Below are 15,531 nucleotides of genomic sequence, written 5' to 3'. Positions count from 1 at the left end.
TGGAATTTTGTAATTATTTTCTAAGTACTTAATATCTGAGGAAAGAATGATGGTTATAAGTCATTCTCCTTAGAACACCATAAGCTGAGGAAGAAATCACCTCTCAACATCCTCTGAAGTCTGTCTGAGAGGAAAAGCCAGAGTCAGTAAAACACAGAGTGGATCTTCCTGTACGATCCCAGAAAAGACTACTTTTCACCTTTGAACTTAGGAACCTAGTTCAAGGGCACTAGATTTCCCCCTCCCTACTCCTTTCAGGCAGGGAGTTTATGCAGCTTCTTTTCTAACCCTGCTCTCTACCCTGAATAAACCACACTAAAAATGACTTTTGGGGATAATATGATTTTGCCAAATTATTTCTAGATAACATTTCTCCTTTTTAACTAGTGCCTTCTTTTAATGTTAGGAGCAAATGAATGATGAGGTAAGAACTTACGAATTCTTCAGATTAAAAAAAAGAACAAAAAATCATTCATGCACATTAAAAAGTAAAGGCTCTGTTATAAATCAGAGTCATACACAGGAAAAAAGTCTGTGTTTTGGAGTTTTATGCAAGTCATTCCAGCCTGAAGCAGGAGTAGTGGTGATGTATCTTCTTATTCTCTTATATGGCGATTTTTCACAGAGCATAAATCAACACTCCTGCCTGAGAAGACAGTCCTCTTAGTCTGCATAAAACTGTGTGCGCACTGACAAATCTATGCCATAGTCCACCTGCCACCATGGCATTGCGCCCACTCACACTAGGTGAGTAGATCAGAGAAGCCAATCAACAAATCTCAGGTGGCTTGAGGAGGTTAATACACAGAATACCAAGAGTCAGGTTTTTGAAGAGACTCCTGGCACATCTTGTGTTTTTAATGATTAGGATCTCACCCTCAGGGCTGTGTGTTACCAGCTCAGTCCTTGTAGCAGGGGACAGGAGCAGATGGCTTGGCAAAACCAAAAGCCTCTTCCCTTTTCAAAAATTAAAAATTAATTTGTTGTTTTCTTCTAACAAGAAATTTCATGCCAATGAACAGTATTGAGCCGACAGCCTGATATTTCTCTATCTTCTGCACAGAGATAAGCATAACCATCCTTATGCTAACCCAACAGATTGTCTACATCCTCCCATGCAGTGATGAGAGAATATTTCAGCACTCCCATCTATTTTGCCTTTGGCTTCTCCAGTATGGTTTCCAACAAGGATACTATCACCATGTGTCTGTGGATATATTTGTTTGTTTTTCATGATGTGGGCAATACTCTACTACAACCTGGCCAGTTATATCATAGAGACCAGCCATCTGGTTGAATATTAATTGATGGCAACATTTTTCAGACGTTATCACTCCTGGCTAGACATGTAGCATGAGCAGCAAAACCTTCTTATTGCATAACCAATCCCCCAGTCACCTGAAGCAGTCAAATTAGTCTGTTCCCAGTGGCTGGATGGATCAGTACATAATAGAAGCACTTCTCAGAATATTAGAGAAGTTCAAATGTTTAAAATGGAATTAACCATTTTCTGCACTGGAGGAATGGGAATTAACAATGGCACATAACTTTCCTGTTGGATCTTCTCATTTTCCAGTCTAATCATGATGTGTAACAACAAAGAGTTCCTGCAATTTGGTGTGAAGAAATCTATTTTATAACTAGTCAGTTTAGTCAATGCCAAAACACACAATTATTGAAATAGCTTTTTTCTGAAAAATGACAACAAATATTTAAGTGAAAATATTTATCCAACACTAGCAGTTCCTTTTAAGGCTTTTCTAAGACCTACCCTCCAAAGCCTTTACCATTTTGAGCCATGAACCCTTATAGGAGGTCATTAAGCATATAGGCAGTGGAAGTGCACAGCTGCTCCTCCAGTCATACTAATCTCTAGACAGATGCTCTTCATGTTCATGTGCTGTGATGAATGCCAAAGAAACTGTTAGGGAACAGATTGATTTAGACTGGACCACAATCCTTGGAGAACTGGTTTTGGACTATAAGAAGCTGAGGGGTCACACAGGGAGCTGCAGCTTGCAACAATGTGAGCAGAAAGAGTTGCCTCTCTGTCAGATTTTCCCTTCCAGCATTTGAGAATACAGCCTTGTTTGGAGTGCCAAACTTGTTTCCAGTGCTGGAAAGCCAGCCCTAACAAGGATTTCCGTTATTTTCTGCACTTGCTTGCTTGTTGGATTTGCTACAGCTAGTTTGGTGGCTCCATGTTGCCCCAGTCTGATTTGCAAGAGATTCCTAGGCATTTCCGTATTGATCCCATGCTCATGCTCTGACTGCTGTGATCTGCTACTGTATCTGATGGGAATCTTGACAAGCAGCAATGGGAGGGCTCCAGGCAGTGAGTCATTCCCCATCACACTCTTCCCAGCCTGCAGAGCAGGCCTGAAGACAACTTAGTTGTTATGAAACTGAGAGATCACACCTGCTCCTCTCCTCCGAGGCTCACAAGAAAGATCACATGCCATCATCGGATTTGAGTCCAGGGGCCTGTCTATCCAAAGAGAGGTGTCATCTGCAGTACATCCCTCTGTGGAGTTTACCTTTTTGACCTTCCTAGCCACAGCAGATGTTCTTGTTATGTTGTTATTCTGAGGAAGGGGTTTTGTGGGCCTCTCTGGGCTCCTGGGCTCTCATCCAGCTGCAGCTGTGGAAAAAGGATACATATAATAATAATGGAATCTTCTTTCTGTTGTTTCAGCTTACATCATCTTGGCACTGGGGATCAAGGTAGCATTAGTCAGTCTGTTGCTGGGTTTCTGTGGATTCCTTTTCCAAACCACCACCCCTCTGCCTCCACCACCACACTGCCTTTGCTCTTATTTACCCCTTCCCAAATGGAATGATTTTGGATCTGGGAAATAAGGAGTTGTTTCTGTGCTGGTCACTGTACCTTTACTGAGCTAATACTTCCTGTGTGTGCTGTGACATTTTCAAAACACGGAAACATGATTCCATTTAGTTTTGCCTTATCCATGGAAAAGTCTTGCAACTGGTTGCTTGTAATCTAGAAAATACCTATACCAATCTTGATTCTGTGGGCTGTTTCTCTGATTTATATCTTCTATAAAGAGCAAAATCTAAGTTATTCAAACCAATGACTGGAAGATGATTTCAAATTTCTAGATTCCATCAATTAATAGGGTAATAAATTCAAATAAGAAACAAACACTGAGTTTATTGGCTCCAAAAATAGAGATATAGAAGACACGTAATCTCTGAGTCAATATACCCCTGCACATATATTCTAAGCAGATACATTCCTGAAGGATCTTTGCTGCATTGGGAGGTATCCTGAAGGGCACTTGTATTGCCTATGACTGCTTCTTCTTTGAATGATCCACACAAGGATACGCCCATGGCAACTTCAAGTTGTCATGCAAACAGCTGCTGGCTACATCATATGGGCAGCTACTGCAAGAAGGCTCAGGATCCGTGAATATAAAGGATGACAGGGGGACAGGGGAGAGCTGGGGGGAAGAAGAGTAACTCAAAGTATGCTATGTAATAAAAATAATAATAATAATAGAATAACCTATGTAGTCTCATTTTTCAAAATTAAAAAAATACAGTTTTGAGGCCAGTTATATCTTTTGCTTAATTTTGCATAGGTTTATTAAAGGCCATTTATTCTGAACCTATTATAAAACATTCAGTTAGAATTAGAGTATGTATCTATGAAGAGTATGTGAATAAACATTAAGTTAAACATGCAAAATGTTATAAACCTCATCTGATATGCTGAGCATCCACAAAAACTCACAACACTTTGATGGTGCCAGCATTTCTTAAACTTTTGCCATACAGATAGGCATGATTTTAGCCTGTTTCATTTATCATTGGAAATGCTCAAGAAGGAAAAACAAAATCACTTGATCTTTAAATTTTATTTGCAAAATTTAATCAGTGAAATGAACAGTTCAATACACAACCAATCAAAACAAATGAGTTCCCTCAGCCTGCTACTTCTTTTATAGAAACTGTTCACTGAAAATATGGCTCGGCAGGAAAACCAAGACCACTGTTGTACAATGACTTTTGTCATGAGAATGAAAATAAGATGTTCCTAACTGAAGTATAGGAGAAACGGCTGATAGGAATTGCAGTTAAGTAGGTAGTTCACAGTCTGGATGAATGTGGGAAGATAGAGGACAAGAAATGATAATCATTTTTCCTTGTTAGCAGTATCTCAAAATGTTTCCATCTACGTACTTGCACTAAGCTTGCTAATAGGTTAAAACCAAATGTAATTCCTGGGCCAGATTGGAAATCTCAGGAAAATGAACAGTCTTCCTATAAAAATAAAGAATCCGGAATTATTGCCTTTGGCAGTGAATAAAATGTGAAAGCAGAATGTGTTCCTGCAATGCTCTTGACTCCACCTTAAAGATTCAGTATGCTCAAGAGTTATTTTACATAAAGAGGAAGCATCCAGAATAGAGGCAGCTATCCAGACTTCTTTTCTTGTTATCCCTCGGCAGTTCCCACTGCTTTCTTTCTTTCTTCTTCCTCTACTTTCATGATTCCTTAGGGAAGCCGTTTGCAGCTTGGATGAGCCAGCTTGGAGTTCTTTTTCTTTCAGCTTTGTTTATGTTTGCTATTTCTTCCAACATATTTCCTATTTTTCTGCCAAATAGCACTTGACAAAAGCCTTCTAAAGAGAATAATAAGAAAAAGGCTGAACAGAAGGTGTTTAGTTTGAATGCTGGCTTCATTTCAGCAAATCAAGAAGTGAGTATGTTTCAGGAGGGTTTGTAAGTTGCAAACTCAACACAAGCACTAGAGACTCATCCTGTTACGCCTCTGAATACAAGCACTGGTTTTCTATGGAAGAAGAACCGCTCTTGCATGCAGGACCTATGTGGAAGGGATGTGAAGATCAAACATTAACAAATACACAAGAGAAAAGGACAAGAGAGAAGGCATTTAACATTTATGTGACTGCATTTTATTGTGACCAGGACTGAACCCTTCTATTTACAGTTGTGGAGAAATAAAATATTTTCCTGACCACAGCTGAAGAGAGACCCTGACAGGGCTTTCCTGCTCACCATCTCCCATGTCATCAGTGTTTTCTGGGAGAAGAATTTGAGGTGGTTTTCCACCTAAGTGGTTACAGCTGTTTCCACAGGATCAGTCAGATGGAGTTTCTGCCTTTGTTTATTTTGGCTCCGGCAGGATGACAGTGTTTGCTCAGGGTCCTGGGACTTTGGGCAAACATTCCAGAATTTCTGACTTCTTAACATTAATGTTTGATGAATTCTGCTCTTAATTTCTTCTGGAAAAATGTCAAGCCCACTGGGGATTACCCTTGGTCTTACGACAGTCTTTTTTTTTTTTTTTTTTTTTTTTTTTTTCCAGAGAAGAACAGAAAGTCATTTGCTAGCCTGTGAAAATGAGCATGCTGTAAAAAATGGAAAATGCAATTTTCTAAAATTGCAGGCTTCAGTTCTTCTGTATTTTGTTTTTCTAAGTAAGAAAATGCTGCTTGACAGGAAACATCCACTGAAGTATATATACAGCTAAAACTTGTGTAAAAAAAAAAAAAGAGCAACATAGGGAATTAGTTGGAAAGTTATTATCCGATAGTTAAGCAGCTTTTTCTTAGAGTTGCTGTTTTGATAGCCTCAAAACACACTGGGTCAATACACTTTTGTCAAAGGTGACCCCTAAAAAACAAAGTAAACACCCAGGTGAAACTCTGACCCCAGAAAAGAGGGTTAGAATGATAGGCTTTACCATTGACTTCAGTGAGGTCAGGACTTCTTCCTTAGTACCTTATCACTTGTACAATGGAAAACCAGAATTCACAGAAGTACATCCTGAGGCACATTTATGAAATTACGGAGACACATCATGAATAGAGAAATGTATTTACAAAAATATGGAAAAAATGTGTGAAAATACACTGAATTAAATCTATATTTAAATGATGTTCAATCAGCATACCTTACTGCATGAAGTAACTGCTGATTTTTATGTGTATATATCTTTAGTAACTTGCAAGGCATATCTAAATGTGTATCATACTTATATAACCATCATCTGAGTCTAAGCTAGCTAGACAGCTGTAATTCAGAGCACAGTGTCTGATTTACTGTCTATCCTGAACAACTAAAAGCTCTTGTTGCCCAGTCCCGTGGACAGGACAAGTTCCCTCCAGTGACTCCCAGACACCAGAAGGAGGCAGGATGGGATTAGGTCCAGACAGATCTAAGTAGTCTTATTAGACCCCAGACCTCCTTTCCCTTTTTTCCACCCACCTCTTCTCCCTCATTCAGTGAGGAAAAGGTGAAGTGCAGCCTCTGCAGGTGACAGTAATGGTCTTATCTTTGTTGATTTACACCAGCTAAGGAATTGACATTAATAGTCATTATGCAGCTTGGAGAAAAATAAATAAATAAATAAAAAGAAAAAAAATGAAAAGGAAAGGATTTGTGTACTTATAAATAGTCTCAGGAAGGTAGTTTCCTAATTAATATACAAGCTCAAACAGTAGCAGCAGCTTTGTGCAAGATGTTTCACAACACTGCAGAGCTCATAAGAGATGTGGCCCCTGGGCCAAGGCGATAGTGTCCACCTATCTGGAGAATTTAACATAAGGAACAGATCTAGCTTACTTTTCTGAAACCTGATTGCTAACACTTCCTCCTCAGTCTGTTTGCGCTGTTAGTGATCTACAGAAAGCATATATTTAATCTGTGCCTTTTCATTTGGCTTTTCCATGCATGACAGCCAGAAAGGACTGGAGAAGAAAATTTTGTGTCTTCAGGCACAGAACAGACAGTTAAAATCACACCATTTATTGAAGCTGATCCTAGAGTACGTGTCCACATGGAAAGAAGCCTTTGAAGATGCCTTCCATAGGTCTTTTCAATAAACAAATAACAAGAGGGCCTCAGCTGTGAACTTGCTCCCTTCAGTCATTCATCATATAACCTAGAGGTCCTAAATAGAAAGATGATTCTTGCCCATACCTATAATCAAATGAAATTTGCTTTTTGGTATTTCTATACAACATTTCAAGATATGCATTAATCATCAGGCTTTCATTTCAGACTACGAAAAGATTCACTTCATATTTGTCTTTCTTTCTTGAACTGAAAGTTCAGTCTAGTTTGAAGAGCTCTAGCCAGCTTCGATTCTGATGTCCTGATCTGGAAACAAGGTGAAGGGGATGGTAGGACAGGAAAATATAATGTTCAATTACTGTGGAGAATAGATTCTGTGAGAGAAAAAGATCAGGCTGTAAGTAAGTAAGTGTAAGTGAGGCTGGAATTTTTTAGCTGAAAACAGAGTAAGGAAAGGTAAAATGGATGGTTAACAAGCAGAAATAAAAGAAAAAAATAAGGTCCTCAGAACAATAGTTTGCAAAGCTGACTTCTGCTCTAAGAACAAACAGGGCATTCTTCCAAATGACTGCCGGAAAAGGAGGGACAGACATCCTAAAGCCACCACTGATTGATTGATTGCCACAATCAGTGACACCTCCTATTTAGCCATCCAAAATCATTATGTAGGGGATGAACTAGCATTTGTTCTTTGGCCGTATTTCAGCCAAATGGCTAGGCCAACCTTTGGCCTGGATGATGAGAGGAAATGGAGTATCTGGAATATTTGGAAATATGGCCAATCAAGCCCAAACAGAAGGTTACAGTGCAAATTAAGGGCCTAAGTATACACTTCATTTGTCTGTGCAGCCAGGCAGGACTGCATTACTGAAATGTTAAATAGGATGAAGGAGGAAAACTATTTAAAGTGTATTGTCAACACTATATCTGTATAATATATAAAAATCTTTCTAATTCTGACAGCTGTAATGTTACCTTCTTCAAGGTGTCTTTTTATAAAGATATTGTAGCAGCAGATACAACAGGGTGTATTCATCAGGCATTCAGGATACCGTGGAACACAATGTAAAATCCCAGATACATGAGATTGCTAAAACATGTGTCATGTCTCTTTCAATAAAATTCTGAACTGCTCCTCATGATACAAGTAGTTTGCCTTATTTGGAGGAAGCTTTTAGGGCTTTTGAAAAAGGAAAAGTTGAAAGGTCAGCTGATGGTAAAAAAGAAGGAACTTCATCCTTAGCTATATGAATGAAGATCTGTTCATGGTATGAATGTTTGCAGGTTGCATAATTGCTGAAGGAAAAGAGTTAGGCAGGGTGACATCAGAAATAATGTACTCATGAAGAATGTGGGTATGACACTTAGTGAAGGGAGAACCAGAGGAATCTGTTACAATGCCGATGTTCCACTGAATAAGGCTTGCTAATGTATTGTTGCAACTTTGAGTAATCCCCATACATTGATTAGGGGCTTACTCTGTTACTCACTTCTAGCAAGAATCTAGAAAGACCTTCAAAAAGTTTATTAACTTTACAGTGAATCATATACCATTTTGAACACTCTGAATCCAGTTTTCTAAAATCATTGAGTGATTTAGTGATCCTTAATTTATAATCTGTCCTTCCAAGGCCCTGAATTCCTGGGCCGAGTTTAGAAATTTGGGGGCGGCATGAAAATTAGTCCTACCAAACCAAGTCCATTGACTTGAGCAGTATAAACATAAATTATGGAAAACATACTCAAAAAAGTATGGTAGTATTTTTTGTTGGACTATAATTACATACAGAATTATATCCAGAAAGACTGACTGAAATCACTTTCTTCATTAGTAATTGCTAACTGCAACTGTTGAGAATTTGTTAGAATGTTTTTCCAACTCTTTCTACCACTAGTTTATGTAAAACAAAGGGAAGATACTCTGCTGGATTTAGAAGAGTTATCAACATGACGAGCAAAACTGAAGCTCTCCTTAAGCATAACTTGGGCAGGGGGTCATATGATAAGAAAGCCAATGCAAACCAGCTTGCGCATCAGCAGAAGATATAGGTTGTACAAATAGAACAGCAGAGTGGAAATGAAATCAGAATAAATCAAAAAAGGTTTTGTTCAGAGACAGGCAGCTACAGTATTAAAGTTTGTCACATAAAGCACTGTTACAAATATCACACTTCAGCAAGATATGGGAAAGCAAGAAAAATGTTTTCAGATCTGAAGCATTATTTTCAGCTGTAGTGTAATCATCTGTAGTAGATAAGTATTTAATCCAGAAGAAGTAATAGCATTGGCAGAAAGAGATGAGTCTTGTGATTGTCATCATGTCAATGCTGAGGTAGAATACTACGTGTTAATAGAAGTGTTTGCAATGAAAGCTGCTAATATTGTTTTACACCTGTAATGCAAACATTGTATAACAAACAGGAACACACCTGCTGCTCGAACATAGACAGGAAATAAGGGAGATGCCTTCAGTCATATGTTATGAAATCTTCATGTTTGGCACAGACATGTGCCTCCATCAGACAAGAATATTATCATCCTCAGTAAACAGATTTCCACATCACTTACAAAATAGATGATTTAATTAATAAATACATAAACATATTTGCCATCCATAAGCACACCTATAAATTCCAGCCTTAGTCAAGCAAAATGCTTTAGTGCATCAGTGTCTTGGGGAGCTCTTCAGAAATGATCTCTGCAGGTCGGACTTGAAGAATGCTAGCAGCAAATGGTGAAAATGCTGGCACTGCCTCAGTGTCCGGTGTATTTCAGTTGCCAGTATGGACACCTTTAAACATCAAGAGGTTAATTAAAACTTTTCAAGAAAATTACCAGCAATAATTTAGCCTATTATTAATAAAAGAATTACTGGACTCCTATCTTTAGCTGGCTATTTGAATAGCAGATGGGCATCAAATTAAGATTATAAACTGCAGCTATGGTTCCAGTCAGAGAAAAAACACCTATTGTAAAAAGAAAGATAGAACAAAATAGCTTCTGTTGCACTGAAAAATCAGCAGGGCTAATCACTCTAACAAAGCAATTTGGAAAATGCCCTAAATGGTCATACTCAGAGGTATTAAGGGCACCAGTGCCTCTCTGAATCAGTGCCACCAGTGTCTATTGCTAATTATTTACTGCCTTCTGGTAGTTCCTGTGGAGCTAATGTTACTAGGTAGAAAGGATCAAATTGTGATGACTTGTCATTGTAAAAGTAGTGGTAAATTGTTGTTTCAGGCTTTTTTTCCTTTGTCTTTTCAGCAGCAACATGCAGCAAATGCAGGGCTGCCTTGTCATTGTTGCCTGCCATTCATTGCACTGGTTTGCTTCTCTGAGAGCAGAAGAGGTAAGGCAAACGCATGTTCAAAACAAGTGGCTTATACTACTTGAGACTGTAAATAGAGACGGCATTAAAGTACCTCCCACTGGACCACATAAATAGCTTTGTAGAAACCCAAGCTTTCTCTATGGAGAAAAATGTTTCCAGCTGAACTAAACTTCTTTAAAAAGCAATTGCATACTGTTTTACACTATGTAGTCTTAAAACAAAATAAGAATGCCCACACATGAGGGAGGAGGTGCATAGATACAATGTTTCTCTCATTTAGACAAGCTTTCATGTTTAACTGATCTTGTTTTGAGCTGCTTTTATCAGCTCTGCCACAGTTTAAAGCTTCAAATATTTATTTTAAAAGGCAGAAAATTATTGTTAATTTTATGTTGGCAAATAGCCAGCCCATACTTCATTTGGGAGTTAGCAGAGAGAGACAAGTATAAGAAACATCCTGATATCTGGTGGGCTGGTAATTGCATTATAATCAATTTAACAAATTGAGTGTAAAGGAAAAATGCTTCACAAATGAAATTGCTCACCCCTAGTCTTGAACCACAGGCACTGTCTCCTCACCCATTCTTCTATCACACCTTCCCCTTCTCCAGCCAGGACTCTAACCCCATATCCTCCCCACTATATTTTCTTTTTTTTTTACGCTACTCCCCCTTCACTCCCCCAGCTTCCTCTAGCCTCTTCTTTCTCTGTCTTTCCAAATTGCATGCCCTTATTCCATGATTTCTACTTTCCAGGCCACTTCTAATTCTTTCTCCACCTTGTCTGCACTCAGACATCCAAGTCCTGCCATGCCCACTGTGGGTATCCTGCCTATCCTGTGAAACAGGCAATGCAGTTCACAGTTGTTGTTTTTTTTTCTTTTTAAAATAGAGCTATCTCAAATATGTCCCAGGAGGAGACCCTGCACAAGAGGCAGGTATAACAGAATAGATGAACCATGGCAAACAGGAGGTAGAGTGGCTCAGGTAAGCGAGGGCAAGAGGACCACCAGAACCATGAGTTCCAACCCATCACTTGGACTGCTTAAGACTAAGGCTGGTTTTGTGCAAATAATCATATGTTAGTGCTACCTCCTTTGAAACAAACAGAGGATTTGGGTTTTGTCTTTGGGAAGAGCAAAGTCTAACCCATTTTAGAGCTCCAGAGTCTCCTAAACAGAGCATGCTTTGGACTTTCTGATGTGGGCTTGTGCATGTCTGTATTTTAGTAGCTGGGATACTGATAATGAAAATATTGATCAATACATGCTAGCTGTCACAGTACTTACGTGTTCACTAGTGAGGCCGTGCCCACTGTTTTCAGGGCTAATATAACACTATTTCAGACAGAGAGCTAGGGAGTGCAGATAGACAGCAGTTACACCTGGGTTGCACCTCCAAGCTCTTCCTGCACTCTAGTTAACTATAGTGCTCCCCTCCTCCTGCTACGCTCCTACCAAGTACAGATTAATTTTATACATAAATATAATATATAGAGGTGAATTCTGCTCACTTCAGAACCTGTAGCTGTAGATTGATCAATCTCTATAGCTTTAATATGATGTTAATGCTCTCATTTTTTTATGACAGCAATAAAGACTCACTGACTATTCCTCATGTCAGAAAAATATTTCACTTTCATTAAATATGAACACCAAGTTATATGGACTTGTAAAGAGACTGAGCTTTCCTACATAAGCAAATACCTGCTTTCAATTCTTCTGGCTGTCCAGAATTTATTCTACTGAACAGAAGGGCTTAGTCAAATATTAAAGTTGGGTTCCACAGAAGGAACCTGTTTGCCTTCAGCTTTCACTGGATTTATCACAGCTCCATTTGCAGCACATTTTGGAAGAACATATTTTAAGACATCTTGCTGTACAACAACTAAATCTCGGTGCTGATAAATCACAGATCTCATAACTGGTCTGAAAAGGCAAGAAAAAGAAGGAGGAAAAAGGTCTCTGAAAACCTTTACAGCTGGCTAAGGTAGAAGCATATGGAATTTTAGATGGACCATACTTCTTGCAACAGTTAATAACAGCTTTTACTCATAGAGCAGTGTTTGTCAAAATGGATCCCAAAGTGCTTTACAAACTCCAGCTACTATATGCACAACATCATTGAAATGCAGTAAGCTATCCTCTGGGAGAATAGGGCAGCTGGTATTGTGGAGCAAAGGGTTATGTGTGTTACTGGATATGTATGGAAGTTCAGTTGTTATAAACTGAAATACTAATTAATTCACAACAACAGAGTGCCTGCTCTGGTCTGTAAGGGAGACCGTCTTGGCAGACACTGGGCTGCATCACATGAACGATACGAAAGGAAGAGAGATTGCCTAACAAGAGCATAGAGAAAACCTCATACTCTCAAAAAGCATCAAGGGAATCTTTAATGATCATGGAAATGGAGGGGCAGATACTTCATCTTTAATGGCTCACCAAAACACTATCTCACAGTGCACTTCACAAAACTCATTGATTTCAGCCTAACTAAAAGGACATTCCCATGGTTTGGCCTTTCATTGTTCCTTTCTGTGGTTATGGGCATTGCAATCCTGGCATTCAAACCATTAGGTCACTTTTGTCTAGGTTTTGTCACAAGCTGGTGTTAAGAACTGGATGAAGACACCAGTGTCATGAAAAAAATAAATTAACACAGAAGCGTAAAAAATTATCACGTCATAAAATGAAAACATGTTGCTTGGTATCCATAGCAACTTCAGAAACCAATGCTCTTTAACAGCCTTGCCTGGAATCATGTAAACTGCTTTGATAAAACATGAATCATGGCAGATGGATATGTGAAAATAAAAATAACTTTGTATCCAATCTATTGCCCACATGGGACACCCTAGAAAGGCATGAGTTATAAAACCCTTTCTGGATTAATTTTGCTCTTTGATTGAGACCATGATACAGCTGGGGGGGGTTGCCATACATTTTTACAGTGTTAGTAACAGGATCAGCAGCAATGGTGTAATAATGAAAACCTATCAAGCAAATGTTTTTTGGCACTATCTGGAAAGTAAATCTAACCCTTAGGTGCACAGAGGAAGTGCTGTGAGTCTCCTGTGCCAGGAAAGGGACTAGCTTTGGACTTTGACCCAATTTCATATTTGAGCACCTGCTGAATGGCATAGGCTAGAGCTAGATTTGCCTTCTGTAAGCAAGAGTCATGAAGGAATCACGAGAGAGGTATAAACAGGGCCAGAAATATATATCTATATATATATTTTATATATATATATAAACATTGGCCATAAATTAGGCCAGAATATCCTCTACTGAGTGTCTACAATACTGCTCCATGGATCTGCAGCAGGATATTGTTTTCCTGTTTTTTTTCTTCAATAAGGCTGCAATGAACTAATTGAATAATTGTGCAGGTCAGCAAACGTTTCAGACTGGACATATGATCTGAAGATTGCAGGCTACTGCTCTGTTTTTGAAATGCTTCCCATGAAAAGAGGTATGGCTAGCTTTGTATTTGGTGTCTGTACAATGGCACATGAACAGGCAGGTGAGCAGTCAGCATCCATCACTGCAGAGATTAAGGAAAGGAAAGGTGGGTATATCTAGGAATTGTTCCAGGATCTGAATTGATAGTTCTGGTAAGTAAAGGTCATTTTCAGAGGTTGTGTGGTCTGAGCAGACAGGGATCCCTTCCTGGTCTGCAGGTCAAAAGTTGCCCAGGCAAAAACCTGGCACATCAATGGTCATTTTTGTTTCTTCTGGAAATTAGACTGAATCTACCAAATCCATTTCACACAAGAAGTCAGCAAACAGAGGCTACTATTGATCTTTTCAAATCTGAATACATATAGCCAAAGTAACCAGATTTTAGAAAATTTAGAACCTCAGCACTGAGGCTTCAGATTAACGTCACCATCACTGAGACTGGTGTGCTTTGCCAGTGTTATAGCCGAGAGGCGTCATTCATGAATGGCAAAAATATCCTTTTCCTCAGGAACACCCACTACTTTTTTTCTTCATCCTACTAGTGTTACCAGATAGTGATATGTAAAGTCTGTCTTCACCTCAGGCTTATCATATAGCTAACAAAACCATAGGAAGCAAACAGCTAAAATGTGCACTTTGCAAACAGGACCTCTTCCACTGGAAATGCCATGTTTCCCTCTCATTTCCCTCTCTTCTGGAAAGTTCCTTGGCTCTTTCAAAAGATGCAAGTCACATGAACCCCAGGAAGAGTCGTTTTAAGTCAGAATGGGGTCTAGTCCAGAAATGAGGTCAAATGCAATTATTATGTTAGTGAAACAGGGTGACTTCAGGAATAGGCTGTGTAAACACTGAAGGCAACTTCGTATTTCATTGCAGAAGTGCGCTAAAGGTTGATCTCACATAGGGAGAAGCTATACTGTCAATTAATCACAAATGGAGAATGGCAGTTTATATTACCCCATACTTTGCAAAAGTACATGAACATGAACTTAGCAGGTATATGAAGAGACTCCAAGGTATATCGGGGTTAAAAAGTCCTTTCCTTCCTTTTGCTAGGTTCTAGCCTGTTCTCTTCTGAATAAGCATTTTCTCAGTGGATTATTTAATGGGATGTAATTGATTTTTATTTTATTTTCAAGATAGATTCCAAAGTTTAATAGTCTTTATTCCGGATGCATAAGATCACACTGCTTTTCAACTCTATTTTTCTTACTCTAAAGTGGTTGTTTTATCAAATGGGCCTCTGAATTACAGCGCTACTGGAATATAGCTCTTTTGAAGACCATGGAGTTCTTCCCAATTACCAGATAGAAAAGAACTGTTTTCTTCTCCATACTTATACTTTTCATTCAGGTTCTTCTATCCAGTCTCTTTGGCTCCATCTTGTGATATGCTGGTATTAGAGTCTTTACATTGTAATTGCCACCTCCTTCTTGCTATCTTAGAAAGTATTATTGTAACAAAAAAATAAAAATAAAAATAAAAAAATGCAGAAAGTTACTTTTGCAGCAGGGCCCTGAGCTGATTTTGTGTTTCAGCTACAACACAGAAAAACAGTGGAAGCAGAGAAAACTCCGGCACTCCCCTTGGATTTATCTCAAAATAAGAAATGGATCTGGACCACTTTTTTCTGAAGTATTCTGAACACTAATAGTACAACATACATATTTTTAATAATAACAATCATACATATTTTTAATAATAACAATAATGAAAATAAAAATGAAATACATTCTTTACAACATTCTTATGTGAAGGCTCAGAGCAGCTTAATTTGACTGACCAAAATTTCATAAATAATACTTTCGAGACATTAGTAATGTCACGGCTTTAGTATAATCTGTTTTTGAAAACTGCAGGGGAAAGGAAAGTGAAGCAAATGATGATGTCAT

Source organism: Dromaius novaehollandiae, chromosome 3 (genome assembly GCF_036370855.1).
Source record: "Dromaius novaehollandiae isolate bDroNov1 chromosome 3, bDroNov1.hap1, whole genome shotgun sequence".
Lineage (NCBI taxonomy): Eukaryota > Metazoa > Chordata > Aves > Casuariiformes > Dromaiidae > Dromaius > Dromaius novaehollandiae.
The sequence above is the reverse complement of the archived record's forward strand: the minus strand, read 5'-3'. Positions refer to the sequence as shown.